The sequence below is a fragment of the Loxodonta africana genome, chromosome 4 (genome assembly GCF_030014295.1).
Source record: "Loxodonta africana isolate mLoxAfr1 chromosome 4, mLoxAfr1.hap2, whole genome shotgun sequence".
NCBI lineage: Eukaryota > Metazoa > Chordata > Mammalia > Proboscidea > Elephantidae > Loxodonta > Loxodonta africana.
Window position 1 is genome coordinate 9,801,133 of NC_087345.1, and position 26,240 is coordinate 9,827,372.

General features: G+C 50.4%; 1 protein-coding gene across 6 annotated transcripts in view; it reads left to right on the forward strand.

Moving 5' to 3' along the window:
• The first annotated feature begins 3,945 nt into the window (after positions 1-3,945).
• Positions 3,946-26,240, forward strand: part of TTLL1 (TTL family tubulin polyglutamylase complex subunit L1) — a 53,997-nt gene continuing 31,702 nt past the window's right edge. For 2 of the 6 annotated variants that reach the window (XM_064283411.1, XM_064283408.1), the window contains exons 1-2: positions 17,944-18,052; positions 18,255-24,604. The gene's annotated coding sequence lies outside the window, so the exon portion shown is untranslated. Of the gene's footprint in view, positions 4,294-17,943; positions 18,053-18,254; positions 24,605-26,240 lie in introns of those variants that run through there. The other 4 variants (XM_064283409.1, XM_010599287.3, XM_064283410.1 and 1 more) reach the window with 4 other exon arrangements.

The following is a 26,240-nucleotide window of genomic DNA, read 5'->3' on the forward strand; positions in this document are numbered from 1 at the left end:
GCTGGTGAATCCCAGAATCAGCAGGTCAGACAGCAGGCTTCTGGATCACCGGGTTGCAGAAGCTGGCGAATCCCAGAATCAACAGGTCAGACAGCAGGCTGCTGGCTCACTGGGCTGCAGAAGCTGGCGAATCCCAGAATCAGCAGGTCAGACAGCAGGCTGCTGGCTCAAGTCCCAAGAACCCAAAGTCAGATAATGATGAGCTGGATGCAGGATCCAGACCAAGAACTCTGCCAGTGCTTCCGCATATATTGGATGCAAGTCCCAACCTCAAGGAAACTCCCCTTACAGCACATACTTCAAGGCAGTGACTTGAGTAAGGCCACGACTTGAGTTGTGCCCTTTAGTAAGGGCACGACTCAAGATACACCCCATGTTAATCCTGCCCCATTAACATACGGAGGTTTAGGATTTACTACACATAAAATGGAGAATAATGACACGATACCACAAAATGGAGGACAATTACATCAGTTCATAAAATGGAGAACAATTACACAATACTGGGAACCATGGCCTAGCTAAGTTGACATATAACATTAACCGTCACAGTACGATTCTTACAAACATAAGGAAAAAGGCTAGACGTAAAAGATAACATTCTATACATCTCCATTTAAATAAAGTTAAAAAAACAAGTAAAATTAAAAAATGCAATTTGCTGAGGGCAACAAAGTGTCAAAACCCCTCAATTTAAAAAATTCAAGTGACAGTGGCCCTCCTTGAAATAACCAGGTGGGCTTCCTCCTTCGCCCCTGAGTTTTGCTGTCTATCCGGGTGACCAGGTAGGCACCATGTTTTCTCCCACCTCAGGAAAAACAGGTTCTGTGTGCGATGCCTGGTGAGGCCGGAGAGTGTTTTGTATTGTCACATCCCTGTATTGACACTAGGAAAATCAGCTGCCCGCCTACCACCCGGCCTGCACCCTAGCCACCACGCCTGCCCTCTCTCCCGCCTACCTCTGAGCCAACCAGGAACCTGGGTCCCTGCACTGGTTTGCTGACAGTCTGTGCTGCTCCCAGGGCCCAGCCCTGGAGGACAAAGGGAGGCCGAGGAAGCGGGTGCACATGGCCACTGCAGACCCCACTGTCAGCTTCCTGGAGGCTGCCGCCAACAAAACCCAAGAGCTTCCTCATCGCTGCTCGGAATTGTTCTGAGATCCACTAAGTCCGAGGCAGGGGAAGCAAGAAGCCATTAATTGTCCACAAACTTAATGCTAAAAACAGGATACTTTCCAAGGACAGGGAAAAATGCTGCTGGCTGCTTCAGCTTCAAAGCTCACTGATGGATCAAACTCTCCCAGTTACCACCCTTCGCTTGTTTCAAGAGAGACGACCAGAAGTGAAAAAAAGACCTGCTAACAGCTCGGTGAATCCAGATGTCATTTATCTGTTATTGTACCTGGTTGTTGTTGTTGGCTGCCTGCAATTCACCGTGACCCCGTGCACAACAGAACGAAACACTGCCTGGTCCCACGCCATCCCCAAGGTCAACTGCAGGTCAGTCCTTTGTGAGCCCGAGGGTTTTCACTGGCTAATTTTCGGAAGAGATCACCAGGCCTTTCTTCCTAGTCTGTCTTATTAGTCTAGAAGCTCCACTGAACCCTGTTTAGCATTCTAGCAACACACATGCCTTCACGACAGAAGAGTGGTGGCTGTACACAAGGCTTACTAGCCAGGAATCTCCTGCATGGAAGGCAAGAACTCTACCGCTAGACCACCAACGCCCTGTTACTATTCCTGCTAGCTACCTAAAACTCGCCAGTCTCCCCAGATACTTTAAACATTTTTTAAAAATAGCAAAAATAAAGAAAAATTGTAAAACCTAACACAGGCAAGGTGTGAAGAAACCACAACTATACAAGTCCATGACCTTAAAGTCCAGAAGATAGTTTTCAATTCTCACATCCTCAGTGAGAAGGAGAGAAGAGTGGGCAATTGATGAGACGTGGGAGGAGCAGGGAGCAGTAACAGCCAGGCAGCTCACACCTGCCCCAGCGCCAGTGAAATCCAGGCCCAGCAGAAGGCTCCCGTGGCTGCCTTTCCCTGGAGGGCCTAGGGAGAGGGGGCCCACCAGTGTCTCAGATCCACTGTACCTCACTCTTTACCAAGAGATTAAACTGTGCCACTCCTGAGAATTTATTCCAAGAGCAGGCCAAAGTGCTCAAGAAACTCAACGTAAATGGAGAAAGGGTGAATGGTGACCCTAGAGGAATCACTGACAGCCACCAACACGTGGGCGGGTGTTCTTCCCTCCTTTAGAATATGGTATTACCACCATCCCCGGTTTACAGAATGAGAAAACTGAGGCTCAGGGAGGTGCAGCAGCCTGTCCAAGGCCACACAGCTGGAAAGTGGAGAGTGCAGGCAGGCTTGGCCTGACTTCCAGGAAAGAGTTCTGGGCTCTGAGCTCGAGCAATCAGAGTTCTGGGCTCTGAGCTCGAGCAATCGTAAGGCGTTCTGGGATTCCCCTCTGGGTTTCTCCATCTGTAAAATGAGGCTTCCTGTCCTTGCAGGCGGCCAGCACCGCCGTTAGGAGCTTCCTGCCCTACCAGACCTAGCGCCGGGCTCAACTGCCCCTTACTAATGCGAGAACGATGAGGCTAACAGTGTCCCCTCCTAGGGGAACTGGAGCGAGGATTACCAGAGAAAGCCACATGCACGGGCACCGGCCACAGCAGGTGCTCAGAAAATGTTCCAACGCCAGCAACAACAAAAACAACACCTCCCTCCTGGGGTGGATCATTCCAGCGAATATCAAAGTAGCAATTAATGGTTTACACAGCCGATTCGCAAGCAGGAGTCCAAAGCCAGACTGCGAAAGTGCAACAAGTCCCCAGCCGGCCAGGGCTTGTTGTGGCCGCGCATAGCAGGCAGCGGGGACCCCCTCCCGGGCCACTGGACGGAACGTGCCGCTTCGGCCATTCAAATGCTAAGCGCGCGAGAGCCCGTGGCTCTGTGTTGACAAAACAAGGCCAGGCCCCCACGCCGGGTTCGCGCCCCAGCTCCGCCCGCGGAAGCACCTGTGCTGGGGGCGTGGGCAGGTGCGGGCGGCGGCCGCCCCGGCTCCGGTGGCAGCCCCTGTTCCGGGCTTTCCCGTGTGCCATAATCAAGCCTGGCTCGTCGCCTCTGCAGGTCTGCGGCGGCTCGGGGTGCCTCGGGTCCCGGCGGGGACAGGTGTCCGACGCCATCTTCCCTTTTTTAGTAGACACCGGGTCTCTGCCGGCACGGCCCTGGGCTGGGATCCGACTCCGTGCCCTTGGCCCCTCCTCCCCCCCGCCAAGGCACCCCGAGATCAGAGCCCGGCCTAGGGAGGCCGCGCAGCCAGGTGGTGCGTTAGCGACCGGGCGCAGGGGCGTCACCCCACTGCTCAGATGCGGAAACTGAGGCCTGCAGGGTGGCGCAGTCGGATGACAGTACCCAGAGTCCCAAGCCAGAGAGGGGGCGCTGCGAATCCGGGGTCCCGAGACGTCGCCCCGCAGACACACCCGACACTTCTCAGGTCGGAAAAGCCTGGGCCACGGCCCCCATCGGCCACCCGCCGGACTCTGGCCGGGCGCAGGGGCGGATGCCAGCGGGGCACCGAGCACGGCCGGGGCGCCCGGGGCTCAGACTTACCTCGCGGCGGTGGCACCGGAGGCGGCGGCTGCGTCCGGGGCTCGCGAGCCGGGTAGCGTATTGTCTGCGGCTCTGCTGCCGGCGAGGGACCGTACAGGCCCGCCGGGACCCGCCCTCTCCCCGCCCCTCGGGCCCCGCCCCGACCCCAGGGCCTGCCCGGACCCGACCGCCCCCCGCAGCCCTCCACCCGGCCCCGGCCGGCCCGGCGCTCTGGGGCCTCTAGTTCACCCACCCCGCTTCGACCCCCGCCCGCCGGGACCCGAGGCCCCCAGGCCCAGACCCGTCCCGTCCCCGCCCTTCCCCCCGCCCCAGGGAGCGGCCTCCCCTGCCCCATTGCTCAGATGAGAAGACTGAGGCAGGAGTGGCAACAGAGCTGCTACAAGTGTGATCTGTTGTTTACCTTCTCTGATTCCGCTAATCTGCAAGCTTGTTTTGTCCCTTGCGCTGCTCTTTTCCCTGCGCCCAGCATGAGGCCGTGCACCCAGCAGGCCCAGAGAAATGAATGTTTGTGGAGGCCCCGGTAACTTCATCTGGGTCTGTGTAGATCAATCAAGGCTCGTGCCACGGATCGCCTCGCTTCGTCCTCAAAAAAGTCCTAAGGGATCGGGGCTTTTTCATGTTTATTTTCCCGAACAAGAAACTGAGGCACAGGGAGAATGAAATGACTGGCTTCATGGTAAGTGATTTCAGCGCTCAAAACGTCGTACTTTCTGTGCGGGCACCTTCAGGAGTCTGGACTTTTTAAATCCGTTTCACACAGGTGGAAGCTGAGGCTTGGGCTAGAGCCAGCATCAAGCACCCCGAACCAAAGCCTGGGGGCTTTTCTCCACCCTGCCCGCCTCCCTCCCGCCCCTGTGCAGGCTTCAACCGCAGCCCCCCTCCCGCCCTGAGACTCGCGACCGCGGGAAAATAGGGGGCGATTAGGCACCGGGCGGCCCACGTGGGGGCCCGGATGAGACAGTGCCCACAACCTCGCCAAGGAGGAGAAGTCAAGAAAGGTTGAGGCCGGACTAGCCCTGGGGTGGGGAGGGTGCCGAGCCCCCAAGCCAGGAGCCCTGCAGGGGAGGCTTTGGATGGGTGGAGGGGTGACGGGGTAACAAAGTTACCATTGTCCCGGGAACACAACAACAAGCTTGTTTACCGCACAGGCCAGGCATCCACAGGGTCTCGCCTCCAGCTGGCTTCGCATTTGCTACCTGTAGGGGCCTCATTCTCAGCGCCTTTGAAGTGATGACACTGATAACTCCTCTCTCGAGGTCTTCATCTGTGAAAGGGGCCTGGAGCTGCCCCTGCAGGGCTGTTGGGAGGATCAGAGGAAAATGTTTAGTAAACTGGAGGGGAGTTTAAACGTCAGTGCCCCTCCCTGGATCTCTTTCTTCAGACCCCTTTCCAAGCCAAACCTATAGTGTGTCTAATTTTCTGCACCTTTTTGATGTGGTAGTGCTTAAGAACTCAGCTGCTAACCAAAAGGTTGGCAGTCCGAATCTACCAGCTCCGCTCCTTGGGAAACCCAGGGGACAGTTCTGGTCTGTCCTACAGGGTCACTGTGAGTTGGAATTGACTTGATGGCAATGGCTTTGTTTTTGTTTATTTTTGTAAAGAGGAGCCCTGGTGGTGCAGTGGTTAAGAGCTGGGCTCCTAACCAAAAGGTCAGCAGCTGAAATCCACCAGCTGCTCCTTCGGAACCCTATGGAGCATGAGTCTGAATCCACTCAATGACAAACTTTTTTTGCTTTGTTTTTTGTAAGGAGGGTCTTCCAAATTACATAAAACTCCAGGCCCGCAAAGCCTGGACGGCCTCAACCCCTTGACTGGACCATAACCACAGGGCACCTGAGAGGCAGGAACAAGGAGCCCTACAAAATAGTAACCTCTCTCTACACCCATTTTGCAGATGAAAAAATTGAGACAGAGAGAGGGAAAGCAGCGATTCGGGGTCTCCTGGGCCAAGAAGCCTCAATGTATGTGAGAATACTTCCAGAGAGATCAGAGGCTTGGTACCAGGCACACAGTTGGTGCTCAGCAAACATGCTGAGAGCGTTGGTCTAGAGGAGCTGCCTTGGGGGGCTTCTGGATCCTGCCAGCCCCAGCCAAGCCCCCCTGCTGTGGCCCCAACAACATCTGTCTGTTGTTCAGCGACCCCTGCCCAGTGGACCCTCTGACGCCCACTACAGGTTGGGTTTTGTCCTTGCTATGACTTCATCTGTCCATTTCATTGCACAAATATTGATTGACCTCTACTATGTGCCAGACACGGGGGTTGGTGATGGGACTCGTGAGATGGCATATGCGAGTGGCGGACAGGAAGATGGGGCGCCTGCAGCCAGGGGAGCAAGGCCTGGCACAAGCAAGGCCTCCATGAAGGGGAGTGAAGCGCGGTAAGGGGTGGAGGGGAGAAAAGGAGGGGGTGGGGTAGAATGGACAAAGAGGGCTGGACAAGCACTTGTTGGCCAAATGCTGGTCTCACCCTCCAGGGCCCCACCTAGGGGGCAGAAGCCAGTGCAGGTTTTAAATGGCTCTGTTTTTGCCATCCCAGCCTTGGGTTGACACCTTATCTGGAAATCCCCCTGCTCCCCGGCTTTGGGGAGGCTTTGTAACATCAGGAAGGCGGGACTCATGAAAGGGCTTTGCTGTTCTCACCTAAGCAGGGCCTGAGCCTCATGATAGCATTTCACCTGCGTCAGCCTGGTGGACACCTCCTGGGGACACCTTTGTGGGGTGAGCTGCTATTGAGAGCCCAGTGTTTTGGGCATGTTACCTGGGTGATTTCTTGTGCCCTTCATGGCCCTTGCAGGATACGAGTGATTCTCTCCATTGCACAGATAAGGAAACTGAGGCTCAGAGAGGGGCCTAACCTGTCCAAGGCCACACAACCAAGAGGTGAAGTGCTGCGGTTCGAACCCAGGGTTTTCTGTCCCTGGGGGACAGGGACTTGGGGGCTTGTAACTGGGCTTCCAGAAGTCTGTGAATTCCAAAAGTAAAGTGAAATTGCGGTTGTCATATAAGCCTTTTCTGGGGAGAGAATCTGTAGCCTGATGGGTGAGGGCCAGAACTCTGCAGTCACTTGGCACCTGTAATTCCAACTCTGCCACCTAGAACGTCTGTGACCTTGGGCAAGTGCCTCGGCCTCTCTGAGCCTCAGTTTCCTCATCTGTAAAATGGGGATAATGATTTTCCACTCCCAGGGCTGTTCTAAGGATTAAAGCAGAGCATGGGGCCTGGCACACAGTAGGTGCTCAGTAAATGCAGAGCAATGCTCAGTAAATGTTACTGTAGAACTGGTGAAGAGTTATCATGTCCACAAAAGAAACTATACCTTAGAGACATGTGGTCTGTTAAATGAAATAACGCATTTCACAAATCAGTGTGTCTTTTTAAGTCCACATATAAAAACTCGGGAAGGAAATACAGCTCCACAGAACAGGAGGACTGTTACTCTCTGGGTACAACGATTACAGGGGGGTTAATTTTCCGCCTTGTGTTTTTCTGTATTTTCCGGATTTTCTATATAAACGTGTATTTACTTAGTAATCAGAAAACATCTTTTTTGGGGGGGTGGGGTGGGGAGTGTCTTGTCTCAGGGCTGAGCTGAGCCAGAGACAATGGCAAAAGCTTAGTTTCAAATCAGACAAAGCCAAGACATAATACAGAGCAGGATCGAGACTGAAAGTAACCAAGACCTCAGGAGACAGAAAACTAAAATCTGGCTCCGGAGACGGTGCAAACATATCAGGAAAGGCTTCCTGGAGGAAGAGGAACTTGAGGGGACCTTGGAGAAGGGGCTGGGTTTTCACCAAATGGTATAGGGAAGAAGGGCATTTCAGGTTGGGGAAACAGCAGGAGCAAAGAAAGCGTTGGGTGAATTTGGGGAGCTGCGAGCATTTCTGGAGCCCCTTTTTTTTTTTTTTTTAGTGGTGCACTGGTTAAGAGCTCAGCTGCTAACCAAAGTCAGCAGTTCGAATCCACTACCTGTTCCTTGGAAACCCTGTGGGGCAGTTCTACTCTGACCTACACGGTTGTTATGAGTCGGAATCAACTTGACAGCGACTGGGTTTGGTTTTTGGTTTGGAGCATTTCTGCTGGTAAGAGGAAGAGAGGAGTAAGAGATCAGATGGAAAGGTGGATTTGACTAGATTGTCCTAGGGGCACTGGGGAGCCATGGAAGGCCTCTGAGCAGGAGAGAGGGACTGGATCCCAGCAGTCTTCAGTAAGAGGAATCCGGTAGCCATATGGAGGCGGACTGGAGAGGAAACAATGCCCTTAGTCTCTGACACTGCCCAGGGCTCCTGAAAGGGGCATCCCAATAGCTGCTCATCCAGCTGCCCCTCTGCAGCTGGCCAGGGCAGCTCCTTCACTTTGTGCCCTGCACATCTGGCCAGCAGCTGATGTCCACAGTTAGTGAGGCCCTTTGTGGACAGGGATGTTACGCACAGAGCGGCTGGGAACTTTATTACATCCCATCTTACACGTGAGGACGCGGAAACTCAGGGAGGTGTGGATATTGGGCAGAGAGGTGTGGGGCCTTCTTCCCAGTGCGTCAGCTTGAGTGTGGCCTTAATACATGAGAGTCTCAGTTTCCCCTTCTTTCTGAGAAACGGGGATAGCAAAGCCCTATCAGAGAGTTTGTTGTGAGAATGGCATTATTGTCCGAGGTCACTCAGTGGTTGGTGGGGGGCTCCTGCTTTCCCTCCTTCCCTTTCTTGCTTTGTTCTCCACAACACATTCTGTTCTCTTACATATTTTTTTACCTGTTTATTATCTGACTCTCCACCCCCCACTAGACTCTAAGCCAAAAATAAATAAATAAATAAAAGCAAACTAGTTGTTAAGGCAGCTCCGACTCATGGCGACCCCATGTATGTCAGAGTAAAACTGTGCTCCGTGGGGTTCTCGATGGCTATGATATTTCTGAAGTAGATCTCCAGACCTTTCTTCCGAGGATTCAAATCTGGTGGATTTGAACCTACAACCTTTTCGATAGCTGCCAAGTGCTTAACTGTTTGCACCACAGAGGGACTCCAGACCCCATAGTGTTTCCAAGGCTATAAACCCTTACGGAAGCAGACTGCCACATCTTTCTCCCGAGGAGTGGGTGAATTCCAACCACTGACCTTTCAGTTAGTAGCCCAGTGCTTAATCACTGTGACACCAGAGCTCCCTTTTGCCCCTTTGGCCTTCTAGAATCCTCCCCGTTGCAAACGTCCAGAACAGCAGGATTTGAGTCCTACAGTGCTTCCAAACTCTCTGGTCTCCTATCCAGAATCTTTCCACTCCTGGGTCATCCCTCACCTGGATTATAGCCATGTCTCCTCACCGGTCTTCCTGCTTTCCTGCCTGCCCTTCTACAGTATATACTCAATACCAAGTAATGATGTTAAAATATAAGTCATATTGCCCAAACCCTCAGCATCCCTCAAAACTACCCACCTAACTCAAAGTGAAGCCAAAGTCCTCAAGGCCCTGCACAGTCAGGCCCAGTTTTACCTTTTTGACCTCATTCTACCACTCTCTTCCTTACTCACTTCATCCCAACCATACTGGCCTCCTTGCTGTTTCTTAAACACAGGCCCTCTGCTGCCTCAGGGCCTTTGCAGCTGCTATGGGCTCTGCTTTGCAGATATCTGCTAGTTGGTCTTCTCACCTCTTTAAGAAAGTAGCCTTGGCTCCAATCGTTAAGCTGTTGGTTGTTACTGAAAGGTCAGTTGTTCGAACCCACCTGTCTGCTTCCCAGGAGAAAGGACCTGGTGATGCCTTCCCATAAAGGTAAGAGCCTAAGAAACACTATGGGGCAGTTCTACTCTGTCCTATAGGATCACTTTCAGTCAGAACTCACTCGATGGCACACAACACAACTTGGCTCAAATATCACCTGCTCAGAGAGGACTTGTCTGACAGCCCCACTGAAAACTGCAACCCCTGGCTCCCTGAAGTTCATGTATTATCTATACACACACATGCGTGCAAGCACACACACGCGTGCTATAACATCCTTGTGTATTTATTGTTTGTCTTTCCCAACTCTAATGTAAACTGCAGGAGAGCAGTGGTATTTGTCTATTGTCTTTTCTTCCCTACTGTATGTTTCAACAAATGGATGCAGCACTGGAAGTACTCACCTGTCTATGCCAAGAAATTTGGAAGACAGCTTCCTGGCCAACCGACTGGAAGAGATCCATATTTATGCCTATTCCTAAGAACGGTGATCCAACCAAATGTGGAAATTATCGAACAATATCATTAATATCACACGCAAGCAAAATTTTGCTGAAGATCATTCAAAAGCGGCTGCAGCAGTATATCTCCAGGGAACTGCCAGAAATTCAGGCTGGTTTCAGAAGAGGATGTGGAACCAGGGATATCATTGCTGACGTCAGATGGATCCTGGCTGAAAGCAGAGAAAACCAGAAGGAAGTTTACTTGTTTTACTGACTATGCAAAGGCATTCAACTGTGTGGATCATAACAAATTACAGATAACATTGCAAAGAATGGGAATTCCAGAACACTTAATTGTGCTCATGAGGAACTTGTACATAGATCGAGAGGCAGTTGTTCGGACAGAACAAGGGGATACTGATTGGTTTAAAGGTAGGAAAGATGTGTGTCAGGGTTGTATTCTTTCACCATACCTATTTAATCTGTATGCTGAGCAAATAATCCAAGAAGCTGGACTATATGAAGAACAGGGCATCAGGATTAGAGGAAGATTCATTAACAACTTGAGATATGCAAATGAAACGACCTTGCTTGCTGAAAGTGAAGAGGACTTGAAGCACTTACTGATGAAGATCAAAGACCACAGCCTTCAGTATGGATTGCACCTCAACATAAAGAAAACAAAAATCCTCACAACTGGGCTGATAAGCAACATCATGATAAACGTAGAAAAGACTGAAGTTGCCAAGGAATTCATTTTACTTGGATTCACAATCAACACCTATGGAAGCAGCAGTCAAGAAATCAAAAGATGCATTGCTTTGGGCAAATCTGCTGCAAAGGACCTCTTTAAAGTGTTGAAAAGCAAAGATGTCACCTTGAAGACTAAGGTGCGCCTGACTCAAGCCATGGTATTTTCAATTGCATCATATGCATGTGAAAGCTGGACAATGAGTAAGGAAGACTGTAGAATTGGCGCCTTTGAATTGTGGTGTTGGTGAATATGGAATATACCATGGACTGCCAAAAGAATGAACAAATCTGTCCTGGAAGAAGTACAATCAGAATGCTCCTTAGAAGCAAGAATGGTGAGACTGCATCTTACATACTTTGGACATGCTGTCAGGAGGCTTGAGTCCCCGGAGAAGGACATCATGCTTGGTAAAGTATAGGGTCAGCGGAAAAGAGGAAGACCCTCAACAAGATGAATTGACACAGTGGCTGCAACAATGGGCTCAAGCATAACAATGATTGTGAGGATGGTGCAGGACCCAGCAGTGTTTCGTTCTGTGATACATAGAGTCACTATGAGTTGGAACCAACTTGACGGCACCTAACAACAACAACAATCCCCAGAGCCTAGAACAATGCCTGACACATAAAAGGCACTCAAAAAATACATTAGGAGAGTAATAAAGTACAAATAGCTGGAAAAGGCATAAAAAGATCTTTACCTTCAGGGGTAATTACAGAAATGGGTTTGAAAATATGGATGTCCCTTTTCACCCAATGGAGAGAGTTTCAAAAGCTCAAGGTAACTGAGTAAGGGCAGGGAGTGAAGAACTGGGCCTTGGGCCTTCCCACAAGGGCACAGGGCACATGTGACCACCACTGTACCCTCAGCATCTGGGGCAGTGCCTGGCACAGAGTTGTTGTTGTTGTTAACTGCCGTTGAGTTGTTCCTGATTCATGGCGACCCCATGCAGAACAGGCCTGGACCATTGTGATCTATAGGTTTTCACTGGCTGATTTTCAGAAGCAGAGCGTCGGGCCTTTCTTGCTACTCCGTCTCAATCTGGAAACTGCTGAAACCTGTTCAGCATCATAGCAACACGCAAGGCTACGCTGAGACAGGTGGTGGCTCTGCGTGAGGTACCTTGGCTGGGAATTAAACCTGGGTCTCTTGCATAGAAGGCAAGAATTCCACCACGTAACCACGGATGACCCCAGCACAGAGTAGGTGTTCAACAAATATTAGTGGAATGAGCACCTGAACAACGAACCTTTCCAGAAAGTAATTTCTCAATTTATAATAAAAAACTAAAAATTGTGCGTTCCTTTTTGGGCCACAATTTCATATTTAGTAATTGTCTTGTGAATATAATTAAACCAATTTTGCACAAATGTGTGTACCTGGGTGTCCACTGCAACTTGTCCATTCATTCATTCCACAACATTTATTGAGTGCCTATTAATTGCTGGAAGACAGTGGATGGACGGACAGGCTTTCTGTTCTCATGAAGCAGACTGTCTAGGGAACAAGAGAGGTGGATAAACAGGAAAATCAAACACGGAAACAACCCGAATGTCCATCAGCAGGGGATAAACAATGCTATGCTCTGCAGCCGGTGAAAATCGGAGCTGGATTAATACGCTAACATGTAACACATCTCTACCTGTGCTATGCTAGGTGAGAAAAAGGGTTATAGGATAAGAACTAGAAAATGAATTTAAGTTGAAAAAAAATTATTTGCCTTGGAAATTCTGTATAGTACACATTAGAAGATCAAGAGTGGTTAGCAGAAAAATCCAAAAAACTCGTTGCCATGGAGTTGATTCTGACTCATAGCGACCCCATGGGACAGAAGAGAACTGCCGCTTAGTTTCCAAGGCTGTAATCTTTACGGAAGCAGACTGCTACATCTTTCTTCCAGGGAGCGGCTGGTGGGTTCGAACCTCCAACCTTTCAGTTGGCAGCCGAGCACTTAACCACTGCACCGCCTGGGCTCCTTAGTGGTTAACAGGTGGATCTTAAGAAGTGGTCTTTTCTTTTTCTGGTACGTTATTTGCATTTTTTGCAATGAACCCGTACTGTGTTTCTGCTCCAGGAAATGACAGCTTTTTCACTCTTACAGACATTGTGTTGAGTGAAAGGAGCCGGACATAAAAGAGGACATACTGTATGATTCCATTTATAGGAAGTTCAAGAACAGGCAAAACTAATCTCTGGGGATAGAGGTCAGACAGTGGCTACCTCTCCGGGGTAGAGGTGGGAACTTTTTGGGGTGATATGGGATGGCGATCACAGGGGTGCATACGTATGCAAACACACATTGAGCTGAACATTTAAAATTTGTGCGCTTTTTGCTATGGCAATTAAAACTCCACGCTAAAAAGTAAGAAATAAAACAAAGCACAATGGATCAGACGAGATACAGCCAAGAGTGGGGATTTTAACAAGGCCCCAGATTTATGGCTGCCAAGGTACTTGGCAGGCCGAGCCCATGGTAGGCCCGGAGAGGCCAGCCTCACTGGTGACAAAGATAATACTGTAACTGAAAACAGGACCAGTGAATTTCAGAGCAGATTAAGGAGGCTTAGTCAGCGGGCTACTCAGCTCAGAGCTACGGCAATCTAACAGACGCACGTTTGGGCCAGAAAACCAGATGGCATGTGTGACAGAAATAACCTAGTTTGGTGTGGCCTGTCAGGGGGATGGAGAACAGCCTCTGCTCCATGGGACAGTTCCAGGACTCTTCGGGTCTGTGAAGAGGTGGTACCATATCGTGAAGTTCGTGGAGGCGTTGGTGCCTTACGCAAGGGATGGCCTGCACTAATGGCCGCTGGGGTCCCCTGCCAGGATAACAAGGCCCCAAGTTATCGCTCAAGTCAGGCCTGGCGGGAGGGACCAGGCCACGTGGATGCAGGCAGGAAGGAGTGCCAGCCCTACAGAATCTCCCTTCGCCCAGAAATAACATCCCGTCTGACGGCTGAGCTTATCAGCGTGATAGCAGATTTTCTCAAAACAGTAATAGCAGTACTAGCAGGGCATGCAGCCCCACTTGACAAGGACTGGGTGGCCGTGGAGTCAGCGGCCACTGCTGTCCACGTCTCTGTTCCCAGGGCATCCCTTAAGGCCCTCTTCCGCTCCCCTGCACCTCTCCTGGTGGACCCTCAAGAGATGTTTGTTTTGAGAATGAGTGAATTTTCCCTTTCACATTCTGTTCTAGCTCCTGTCGTTAGCTACTTCTCAGTTAACCCTTGTGGTGAAATAAGTTCTTTAACGTGGCCTTTTGCCTTGGGTCCTTGGAAAACAGCTTGAGAGATGTTTTTCCCCTAAGCCCTGAAGGGGCCCTAGTTTCTACCCCGGAGGGTTTGTTACTTTTGTCCAGGCTGATTGACATTTCCTGGGTAAGCTGTAAACAACTTTTTTGTCTGGCCCTGGGCTGCAGCTGGCTCTGTGATTGGTATGCATCTTGCAGGGATTGGTCAGTATACCCATGCAAATGAAGTGTCTATGGTCTACTGAGAGGGGATTGGTCAGTTTGTGTCCCTGGTGGGAGGGCCATGCCTTGAAATTGACAAAGAGTTGTAGATACAAGCAGCTGACCCCACAGAGGTTTCAGACAGAAAAAAGAAGAGAAGCAGAGAAGCGGAAGGAAGAAAGGAGAAAAGAAGCAGAGAAAGAGAAGCAGCAAGGAACTCCCTAAAAGAGCTGTAACATGGCAATGAATTGGAATTGACTCAATGGCTATAACACTGAAGATAGCAAGGGGCCCAGTGGCAGAGTCAGTGGTGACAGTTAGCAGGCTGACAGGAGCTTGTCCTGTGTTGAAGGAGGCTTTGCCTCCATGCTTCCTAATCTAGGTCCTGAGTTGTAGCCTGTGGACCCTGATCCCGAGGAGTACACTGTTGTTTCCTTAATGAACCCCTCAACTGTACGTACAGTCTGTGAGTTCTGTGTGGCCATTGCAATGGGCTATCAAACCCAGCAGAGAAGTAGAGAGCGCTGTGGGAGGGACAGCTGGTGTCAGAATCATGGCCCCGTACCAGTTCGTTCTGGCTTGAACCCGTGCTGAGAACTTGCATTTCTAACAAGTTCCCAGGTGATGCTGGGGACCAATTCTGAGAGCCACTAATACGGCAGTGGGGCTCATAATTTATTATATATGAGAATCACTTGGGGATCTTGTTAAACTATAGGTTCTGATTCGGTATGTCAGGGGTAGAAATGCAAATTTTCAGCAGAGGTTTAAACTGGAATGGACTGGTTCTTCGGTTCAGAGCCCCGATCAGAACAGATAAATAGGTTGGAGAGTGGAGACGTGTCTGACCTCTACCTCAAGAGAACCAGCTTTGCGCTGGTGGTGATTCTCCTTATCCCCCAGGACGTCAGACAGGTTCTGATGACGCTACTATTCAACTCTTTTTGCGACCCTTGACTCGTGCCAACCCCATGTACAATGGCATTGGACCATTGCGATTCATAGGGTTTTCATTTTTTTTTTGTAGCTAGATTGCCAGGCCTTTCTTCCTAGTCTGCCTTAGTCTGAAAGCTCCGCTGAAACTTCAGCATCATAGCAACACAAAAGCCTCCACTGACAGAAGACCAGTGGCTGATACCTTGGCTGAGAATCAAACTTGGGTCTCTCGCACGGAAAGCGAGGATTCTATCCCTGATTCACGCTGTGAGTTGCAGCCCTGGTGATGCAGTGGCTAAGGGTTTGGCTGCTAACCAAAAGACCGGCAGTTCGAATCCACCAGCTGCTCCTTGGAAACCCTGTGGGGCAGTTCTACTCTGTCCTATAGGGTCACTGTGAGTGGGAATTGACTGGACAGCAACAGGTTTTTCTAACCACTAACCACCTGGAACTTGCCAGTCTCCCCAGATGCTTTAAACATTTTAAACAAGAAACTAGTCAAAATTGCCAGCCTTCTAAAAACTGTACTAATATCCACTCCCACCAACAGTGCATGTGAGCGCCTTTTTCCCCCACATCCTTTTTAACATTGGATACAAAACCTTCATTGCTGTTAAGTCGATTCTACTCATAACAGAGTAGAACTGTCCCATAGGGTTTCCAAGGAGTAGCTGCTGGATTCGAACTTGCCTACCTTTTGGTTAGCAGCCATAGTTCTTAATCGCTGCACCACCAGGGCTCCCAAATTACTGATAATTAATGAAATTTTTTAAAAAATGAGGGATTTTTTTGCTGATTTTATTGTAAAAAAATTAAAAGATAGTTAACATTGGATATAACTATCTTTTTTTTTCCCCAGGAAAACCAGTGAAAAATCTCTCATTAAAATCTTTTAAATTTTATTAATTATCAGTGACTCAAGTATCTTTCCACTTGTTTATTTAACTTCTTTTTTTAATTCTTCCGGAATTTGTCTTTCCATGTCTTCTGCCAATTTTTGTATTGTTTTATTTTCTTATTGATTTGTGGGAAGACTTTGTATATTGTGGTGGTCGTTGTTTGACACAGTTAAGTGCTCAGCTGCTAACCAGAAGGTTGGCAGTTTGAACCTACCCAGTGGCTTTGCAGGAGAAAGACCCAGTAATCTGCTTACAGCCAAGAAAACTCCATGGGGCAGTTCTGCTCTGTCACCTGGGGCCACTTGGAATTGGAATTGACTTGATGGCAAGCAGCAACAGCAACAGCAACGACAACGCTTTGTCATACAGGATGCTAATACTTTCAACCTTTAGTTTACCGTATTTTTGGCCCTTCATGAGCTATGTTTTTATATCCTGTGATGACGAAAGGTCTTTCTAGGCTTCACAGAAACTGAGAAGCTATGCTGGAAAAGGTTAACAGGTTTAACTACATTAAAACTAAAAACACATTGAAGAGTCTGGATATTATCTTCACGGCACTGGGGAGCCACTGAAGACTTAATTTTTTAACTAGAAGATCTGCATGATTATACCTGCACTGAGAGCCTGTTAGCATCCTGTTTTTTCCTCTTGGAACTACCTAGTTCCCAGTTAATTCTTCACATTGGCCACAGCTTTTCCTATGTTTGTTCTTCCTGATGATGTTGGAGCAGGGCCCAGAGCTCTGGTAGCACAATGGTTAAGAGCTGGCGGCTAATCAAAAGGTCGGCAGTTCAAATCCACCAGCCACTCCTTGAAAACCCTATGGGGCAGTTCCACCCTGTCCTACAGGGTCAACGCGACAGCAACGGGTTTGTGATGCTGACTCCTTCCAAGTCTGTATTACAGCGTTCTGCTATTTTGGGTGCTGGTGGTCACAGTCTGTGGAATGGTTGTGCATGTTTTTTGGGGGGAGAAAGAAGTGGTAAAACACGTTAAACACTTCCCAGGTGCTACTCACCAGGAATTTAAAATCTTTTCACTCTTCTGAGAGATGGAGACCATTAGTCCCATTTCATAGGTGAAGAAATTACAGTAAGGTTGAGATTTGCCCAAGCCCCAAAAGCCAGAAAGTATCAGAGTGGGGATTCAGTGCTACTCTTTGCCTTTCATGCTGCCTCTGAAGTGTGCTTTCCTAGCTGGGAGATGTGTGGGATGCAGGCTATCTTATTCACCAACCATTTGAACAACTACTATGTGCTATGTCAAGATCTCTGGGTGGCACAAATGGTTTGCTCTCGACTACTAATTGAAAGATTGGCAGTTTGAACTCACCCATAGGTGTTACAGAAGCCCTGGTGATCTCCTGTCTAAAGATAACATTTTAGTTCTATTCTGTAACGCATTAGTGCCAACGGTCAGAACTGACTAGAAGGCACTGACGGCAGCGGGTTATGTAGTATGTCAGGCACCTTACATATATTTTTTTCAATCTTCCCATTTTACAGGCAAGGAAACTGAGGCTCAGACAAGTGAAGTGACTTGCCGGTCAATTTTGGAGCTGGGATTAGATCTAGGATAGGCTTCAGTTTAAGTTCTTCACCGGGCCAGGCTGCTTCCTCATAACAGAAGGGGGTTCCAACGTATAATTTTATAAATAGTCCTGCCCCAGGGTCCAGACACACTTCACAAGCGAGGTGACCTTTCAGTGGGCCATTTATTGATTACGAATGCTGAGCACAGCATATCACGGTACCCTCACAATCTCTTAGGTAGGCGCTATCATCAGTCCCAATTTCACAGATGCACAAACTGAGCAGCAGCGGGGCATAGAGGGTTAACAGCCTACTGGACCCAGGCTCCTTATCATCGTACCTCGCTGACTCCCACTTATCGGGCTCAATCTTGGGTCCCGAACCCTTCTCGGTCTGCTTTCTGGGCTCTGGGGCTTGCCACGCTGGAGGGAGAACTATGCAGCAACCCGGAGGACGTACACCCGGGAGAAGCCGGCGTCCAACCTCTGGGGCAAACGGACGCGCCCAGAAAGCCTGACCCCGGAAGCAGTAGTGGCGCCGGCGGCCGCGGCTTCGGTTGCCATGGCGCCGCCCCGGAAGCAGAGAGCGCGCGGCGGGTCGGTCCCTCGCGTTTCCCTGCGAGCGCTGGTGTGGGCAGGGGCCGGGGCGCGGCTCGGGCGGCCCCCCTCCATCCTCCTTGACTTCCTTCTGAGCTCTGAGCCACAGGTGAGGCCTCCGCCTCCGAGGCTGCCTCGTCCCAGGGACCGAGGGTGTGGCTGTGGCGGAGGGTGGTGAGCGCGCGAGTGCGCATGCGTGAGCGATGGGGGCGTTGTGTCTATGCTCTGCGAGCGTGTAGTTTAGAGGCTGCTGGGCGACCCACGTCTTCCAGGACGCCTGCGCTGACCACTGTGTCCTCTTTCTCCTCCAGGTTCCCGTGGCTCGCCTTGTGCTGCCCGATTATTGTAATTGCATCATTATTATTACCATTATTATTTTCGGTTTGCCCAGAATTTTATTGTGCTGGATTTTTTCTGTTCGTCTGCAGTCTGTATTGTTTCTCTCCGTGTCTTTTGCAGGGCGCAGTGCACATGTGGCGAGAGCTCAGGGCGGGAGACTGGAGACTTGTGATCCCCGCCCTGCACGCTTATTATAATTCTCTGCCTCCTTTTGGGTACCTGTGACCTGCTCCGTGTTTTCCCCTCTGGGTCCCTGGGTGGTGCAAAGGGAGAGAGAGGTTGGAGGTTCGAGTCCACCTAAAGGCGCCTCGGAAGAAAGGTCTGGAGATCTACTTCCCCTAAAGCAACCATTGAAAACCCTATGGAACATGAGACTATGTGGGCAGCTCCTGTCTGGGGAAGAGATGAGAGGGCAGAGGGCTCAGAAGCTGGCCGAATGGACACAAAAACAGAGAGTGAAGGGAAGAAGTGTGCTGTCTCATTAAGGAGAGAGCAATTAGGAGTATATAGCGAGGTGTATGTAAGTTTTTGTATGAGAGACTGACTTGGCTTGTAAACTTTCACTTAAAGCACAATAAAAATTTAAAAAAACAAAATCCTGTGGCACACAGTTCTCTGACACACATGGGGTCACCATGAGTCAAAACTTGATGAGACAGTAGCTGGTATCTGGTTTCCCTATCGGTTAACTGTGCTGTGGTGGTGGTGGAGGTTGTCATCTGCTGCAGAGATTAGTTGGGCATTGCAGGGGATTAAGGTCAGATGTGAAAGTATCTTATTGTTGTAAACTTTTTGTTGCAAAGGGGCTGCTTTGTTCAGGAGACATTTACTGAGCACATTTATAGTGCGGGGTTGTGGCAGTACCAAGAAAATAGGTCCTGCTCTGCCTGCCAGGAGTTACAGACACTGGTCTGCAGCCCGGGAGCCTGGCGCTGTCACCCAGTGGGAGTGGTGAGATGGACACTGTCAATGTCTTTTGCAAAGGAATGCCAAGTTCACATTGCATTTACATTGTTATTATTTTAAAAGAGGGCTCTCTTTTTTCCTGTTCAAAGAAAACTAGGTGGAAGAGAATCCAGGTGCCCTAGAGTCCTTGGCCTAGCTTGAGACTTCGTTAGTGATCACATGTCTGGGATAGTAGGAATTGGGGGGCAGAAAGGGTGCCTGCTTCCTGTTGGCTGTTCCCAGGACAGCAAAATGATTTTTGTGAATATAAGTTCTTCTCTGTTTCTTCTGAAAGGCTGGGCTAGCTTTTGTGTGAGTGTAGTAAGACCTACAGGAAGTGAAAGGCCTCTTGGCAATGCATCTGTCCCAGCAGGCACGGATGTTCCTGGTAATGTTGTCACACTCAGTGGAAATCAGCTGAGCTCCCAGGCTCGTGTTTGATGCCCGGGACCGCTGTGGAAGTCTTCGTGGATGGTTGTTTACGCCTCTCCCGGCAGCCCGGCAGGCGTGGGCTGTGCATGATTCAGTGCTTGGCACACACGGCACTTATTTGAGCGTGTGTGGAGGGAATTCATTTACTTTTGTTCATTCATGAACTGTTAGAGTGCCTGCTATCGATAGACACTGTTCTGGGTGTGGGATTCACAGGAGATAAGGTGGAATATTCCTTTCTGAAGGAGCCCTGGTGGTACAGCGGTTAAGTGCTCAGCTGGTAACTGAAAAATTGGCAGTTCAAACCCACCCAGTAGCTCCATAGGACAAAGACGTGGAAGTGTGCTCCCATAAAGATTACAACCGATGGGGCATTTCTTCCGTCACGTGGGGTCTCTGTGAGTCATAATTGACTCAACAGCAGCCAGCAACAACACAACAACATCCCTCTCTGATCGAGCTTACGTGTCTGCGCCGTCACCGAGAGACCAAACACAGGAGCTAGACCAATTCTTCTCAAACCTGAGCATGCCTCAGGAACCGCCTGGAGAACGTGTTCAAACTTAAATTCCTGGGCTCGCTCCCAGAGCGTCTGATTCAGAACGTTGGGGGAACTTTCTGGAATTTGTGTTTCTAACAAGCTCCAGGGGTGCCGCTGCTGCTGGTCCATGGCTGTGCTTTCTGCAGGGCGGATGTATTGTATCTAGCAGGAGGGCCGCAGAGAAAGTAGAGTGACAGTGTGATTGAGTGGGGAGCGATTGAGATTGGTGTCAGGGAAGGCGCTCTGAGGAGTGGGTCTCTGGGCCAGGACCTGCATGCCGGGAAGGGGCAGATCTGCTGGAAGAGCAGAGCCTGACAGGACATGGCTGGTGGGTGTAAGGAGCCGAACAAAGGCCAGGGCTCGAGAGGGGTGGCGGTGGAGAGGATGGTGGGTGACAAGGCCCGAGAAGTGTTGGGGACCAGACCACGCAGGGCTGGCCTTGTAGGTTGTGGTGGACTGCTGCTTTTTCCCAAGAGCAGTGGGAAGCTCCTGGAGGGTTTTGAGCAGAGTGACATGATTTGGTTTTTGTGTTTATAAAGATCAGTCTGCTCCCGGGGAGAGCGTGTAGCAGTGGGGCGAGGATGGCAGCAGGGAAGCCAGTTGGGACTGCTACATCGTACAGGAGAGTAGGAGGGGGCGCTGGACGAGGTGGCAGCAGGGAAGCTTGGAGAGACATGGGTGGCTTTGGAATCTTCTGGATTTGCTGCTGGATTGAATTAACGGTCACTTCTTCCTCAGGGCCATGGTTGATGTTCGTTCTGTCGTGAAAGTGCTTTGCCACCGATGCTTCATCTTGCTGAATGTGTCTCATCCCTCCCCTTGGTCTGGGCTGTCCTGTGGAGGACCTTGTCTGCCTCTGTGTCGGCTCTGTCGTCCTGCTGCAGGCCTGACACGGAGCGGCTGTCGGGCGATGAGAGAGAGGATGGAAAGCTAGAATGCCAAGGGCCCGGACTCCTAGGGCTGTCCATGTGCAAAGTTGTTCTCAGGTTGTGAAAGTGCTCAGCTACTAACTGAAAGGTTGGCTGTTCAAATCCTCCCAGAAGTGCCTTGGAAAAAAGGCCTGGTGAGCTACTTCCAAAAAATCAGCCACTGAAAACCCTACGGAGCACGGTTCCACTCTGACACACATGGGGTCACCGTGAATAGGCGTCGACTCAATAACTGATTTTTTTTTTTTTTCCTTAACCCACTTGCCCAGGAGTGGGACCCAGGTTGTGTTCTGAAAATCACCAACAACTGTCAGGGTTCGGAGTGCCTTTTTGTGGCTGACGTACCTCAGCAGGGAACAGCCCCAGAGCCCAGTGACGGTCTCCAGCCGTGCTGAGCGCGATGGTGACTGCAGCAGTGGTTCTCTGCGTTAGGTTTTTATGATGCTCCGTGGCGAAGGTGGCTGGCCAGGTGGCTCCCCCTTCAGAGGCGTGCATCACGTGAGCTGGCAGAGATGCAACACGTCAGGTTCATTAAGCAGGACTCTTGACTTCACTTTTTTTTTTTTCTTCTGTTTTAAGAGGAAGTGACAATAAAGCAATCTGATATCAGGTATTTATTTATTTTAAGAAAAGGGTGTGGTATTTCCTCATCCGTTAAGTAGGGTTGGGAAGAGTCAGCCCAGTCTTCTAAACTGTGGGATTGGCCTCAGTATCTTCACCTATCTCAAGCCCCTTTGCTGTTCCTGGCGGTGACTGAGTGCTAGGGTACAGAGATCAGTCACCCTACTCCCCCGTGACATGGGAGACGGTGTGACCCTGGGAGGGAGGCAGGGTAGGTGGCCAACAGGTTGCAGTCTCTACTCTGCTTGTCCCTATCTGAGCCCCACTGTCCTCATCTGTAAAATAGGGAGACTCCCGCCCATGGCATCACGGGAGCTTTCAAGAATGAAGTACATGAACTGCCCACCCAGTGCCTGATGCTTCCTAGTGTGTAATTGCTGGTGGTTGTGTGCCCTTTGAGTTAACTCTGACTCAGAGCGACCCCACGTGTTAGCTACTGCTTTTAGTGATAAACCCCAAACCAAACCAAGCCCCTTGCCATGAAGTTGGCCTTGACTCATAGCGACCCTGTAGGACAGAGCAGAATGGCCCCGTAGGGTTTCTAAGGCCGTAATCTCTACAGAAGCAGACTGCCACATCTTTGTCCCGTTAGTTGGCGATAAAATCAGTCTGTCGTTACCTGCTCTGTGAGGGCGAGGGCGGGCTGTGTCAGTTGTAAGTAGGGCTGGGATGGGAGGAGCGTGTGGAGTTGAGTCGGGGAAGGCTTCGACGTAAAGCTCTCTGCCTGCTCTGCGTGTGTCGAAACCAGTTCGCTTTCCTGAGCGCCCGCTGTGTGCCAGGCCCTGTGTCCTTGCACTGTAGCCCAGCAGCCCTGTGAAGGAGCTGCTGCCCCCCTGTTTTGTTAAACGGGGGCTGCCGAGGTGCCGGGAGAATTTGCCAGAGTCCACGGCTCAGACACGTCAGGCTGCAAGTGATCGAGCGTTCAGGGTTCAGGTGTGGATGGAGCTCTGCCCAAGGCCGCCTTGTCATTGGTTCTGGATGGTGGTTTCCACGCTGGCTTGACTGTTTCTGTAGCGGGGGAGGCGGCCTTAGTGTATTTCTTCCTTCCTTTTTTTTAAGCCAGAAATAGCTACATGTCTTTTCACTCAGCATTTTACATGTGCCCTGTCTCCCACAGAGGTATTTAAAACTCTTTACGAGAGTGCGTTTCTCAGTCTTCTCTCCCCCGTGTTTAGCTTCTGCGAAGGCCTTATAACATCTCGGGGCAGTCACTGTTGAAGGTGAAGAGTTGTGTTCCCAGGCCTGACCTTGTGACTTGTCCAGCCCTCCCTTGTTCAGCGAATGACCCTGGTGTGCCTCTCATGTCACTGGGGCCGAGTGCTGGGGAGAATGGGCTGGGCGAGGTAGGCTTGAGCTTTGAGGGTGATGTCCCACTTTAATCTAGAAGAAATCACTGGAATGAGAGGGACTCTGATGGGTTGAGAGTCCTCATCCTCACACGTTTTATAGAGGGAGTATATGCACACAGAGAACTCAAGCAAGTGTTTACAGCAATGACCAAAAAAAAAAAAAAAGCAGCTGCTGAGGCTGCTTATGTATAATCAGAACCCTCCTGGGATTTGGTTCCTTGGTTTGGAGGTTTAGGGTCATGGTTTCGTGGACATTCCATGTGATTTGCCTACTAACGTGTACAGTGCTCCTGTTCTACCGCCTAGTTCATTGCGTAGTACCTGGGGTCTTAAAGGCTTGCAACTGGCCATCCAAGGCGTGACAGTTGGCATCTGCGCACCTGGAGCAGCAGGAAAAAGGGGAGTCAGGGATAAGAAGAGGGACTGGAACGTGTGGGTAAATGCCTCCATGTACAGCTGCCCCCTTTGTCGTGAGACCACAGCTGGATGGTGCCTGGCTATCATTACTGAACACTTTGATCAGAGTCTATGGAAGAATCCTGATCAAAGGGGCGGAAGTGCAGAACAGAATTTCAGATTCTTGTGGACTCCAGACTTCCTGGAGCCAAGGAGGCTGGATGAACCCCTGAAACTATTGTTCTGAGATAATCTTTAAAACTTACACCAGAAATACTCCCTGGAGCCTTCTTATACACCAAACAATAGTGTGGCTTAAGTAGTAAAAAAAACATCTGCCTTGAGCATTATACTCTTTTAAGAAGTATCCACATGGGATCAAAGTGACAATAACGTGGAAGGATAGGAAGCTTAGGGGGCAATGAGTTGATGCTAACTGGGGAGGAACAGCTCAGAAAGGGAGGGTGAGAACGGTTGATAACTGGAAGAGGGTGATCCGTGTCACTGAATGGTACCTGTAGAAACGGTTGGGTCAGTGTATGTTCTGCTGTATGTTTTCTCAACAACAACAAAATTAAAAAAAAGCACATGCGAGGTCGGAGGTTCTGAGCACCAGCAGAGATGCTGGTGGGGCTGTAGACAGAGGGCTTAGTGGAGGGGAGCAGGCCCTTCAGCCAGCCTGTTAGTGCACCTCTGTGCAGTGCTGATGAACTGAGCCCGTGTGATTGACAGGATGCTCTAGGCGGAGAGAACAGGAGGCCAAGGCTCGGGGGCGGGAAGGGCCCCCGCCTGTGAGTGGAGCTTCGCTGCAGGAAGGGGGCATGAAATGAAGGGGCAAGATGACAGCTGGGGCCCCTAAGTTGCGTAATGTTGTCACAAGAGAATGTTCTGAGAGTTTCGGGTGTGCACTTGTTAAACGGAAGGCGGCATCCACTGAACATCCCGGTCACTCGCAGTTTTGGTGTATTTGTAAAACGGCCAGAGTGTCTGATTCTGTGCTGTGTACGCTTCATCTGGGGATTAATTTTATTTTAGGTAAGAAGCAGAGGCAAGAGTCAGTGAAGCTGAAGAGAAGTTGGGCGTTCCTGTTGGCTCCATAAGTACTGATGGTAGGTAGAGCCCGAAGCCTTAGCGGTTAGTGATGGTTCACCACACGATGGTGTAGCGGGAGGAGAGGGGGTCAGGAAGAAAACCTCCAGGCTTTTTTTTTTTTTTTCCATATATTAACATTTTATTGTTTTTGGTGAGAGTTTCATAGTGAATTAGGTTCCCGTCCGACAGTTTCTGTACAGACCGTTCAGCGACGTGAGTTATGTTTTTCACAGTGCGTTCACATCCTCTTTAATTGCGGATGTACTGGTTGGTCCATTTCCAGTCCTCATGTCCCTGCCCCGGTGTCTCTCATCTTTGCTTTAGATAAACGTGGACCTTTTGGTCTCGTATAGTAGAGCACCCCACGTACAGGGAAAAAAACTTAACGGTCTCCGCTCAGTCACTTACCTTCTCCGAGGCTCCGTTTCCTGCTCAGTGAAATCTGGATGAGAAGGAGCCTGGGCGGTGCGGGTGGTTTGGCACTGGGTGGCGATCTAAAGCTCGGCGGCCGGAACCCACCCGGTGGCTCCGTGGAAGTGAGGTCTGGCAATCTGCTTCCGTAAAGATTACAGCCCAGAATGCCCTGTGGAGCAGTTCTACTCTGTGACAAATACGTGGGGTTGCCAGCCCAGCGGCATCAGGGCCAGTGCCACAGCAGCCAACGACAACGTTTCTCAGAAACAAAAAAAACAGTGGATGAGAATGCGCCCGTCTCTGCCTTGTGGGTTCAGGGTTAACATACACAGAAACATTATTGTTCAAGCCCTGCGTAAATATGATGTACTGTCTTTATTATCTTAAAGTTTTACTTTACTCTCTGCTGTCATCCCCAGGTGGCCATAGGTGACTGGTCCCAGGTCACCAGTCAGATCGATGCTTTAAGCATGTGGTGCGAAGCAGGCAGCCGGGGAAGGTTGTGCTGTGGGCCCTGCCTGGCTGGGGAGGGGGATTCTCACCTGAAAGCGTGATTCTGCACTTGGCCTCTAGGGGGCAGGACGTGAGCACGATTTGCCAGGGGCTGCTGAGGCGGAAAGCAAACGGTGAAAAAGCCGGCTTTGCCATGCTGCTGCGTGTGTGTGTGTGTGTGTGTGTGTCTGTCTGTCTGTCTGTCTGGGATTTCCTGGGATTCTGGGATGTAAGTTCCCGGCGCACTAGGGTCCTGCCCTCGTGGTACCTCTGCCGTCACTTGGTGCGGTGCCTGTGGACTTTCTTCTCTGCCTGTATCGCGACCGATCACCTGACAACCACAGGTGTTTCTGTGGCGCCTCAGAGTTTGCAGACAGTGACTTCACCTGTTGGTCACGGTGACCCTGTGAGCCAGGTGTCGTCACCATTCTGTTGAAGGCCAGGTTCGCAGAGGAGAAACCATGGGCTGTGTGGAAGGAGGGGGCACTTTGGTGTTGGATTATCTTGAATTTGAATCGGGCTGCCAGGCCTCCTTCGGGTCTGGTTTGTCACTTTGAGCCTCAACTTCCTCATCCATAAAACGGGGACGATGACGGTAACAGCAAATGCTCCTGAGAGTTTTTTACATGCCAGGTTGTTCTCTGTGCTTTGCGTATAGTCACTCATTTAATTCTCGCCCTGTTTTGGAGTCCTCGGGTCGTGCAAATGGTTAATGCACTTGGCTGCTAACCAAAAGGTTGGCAGTTT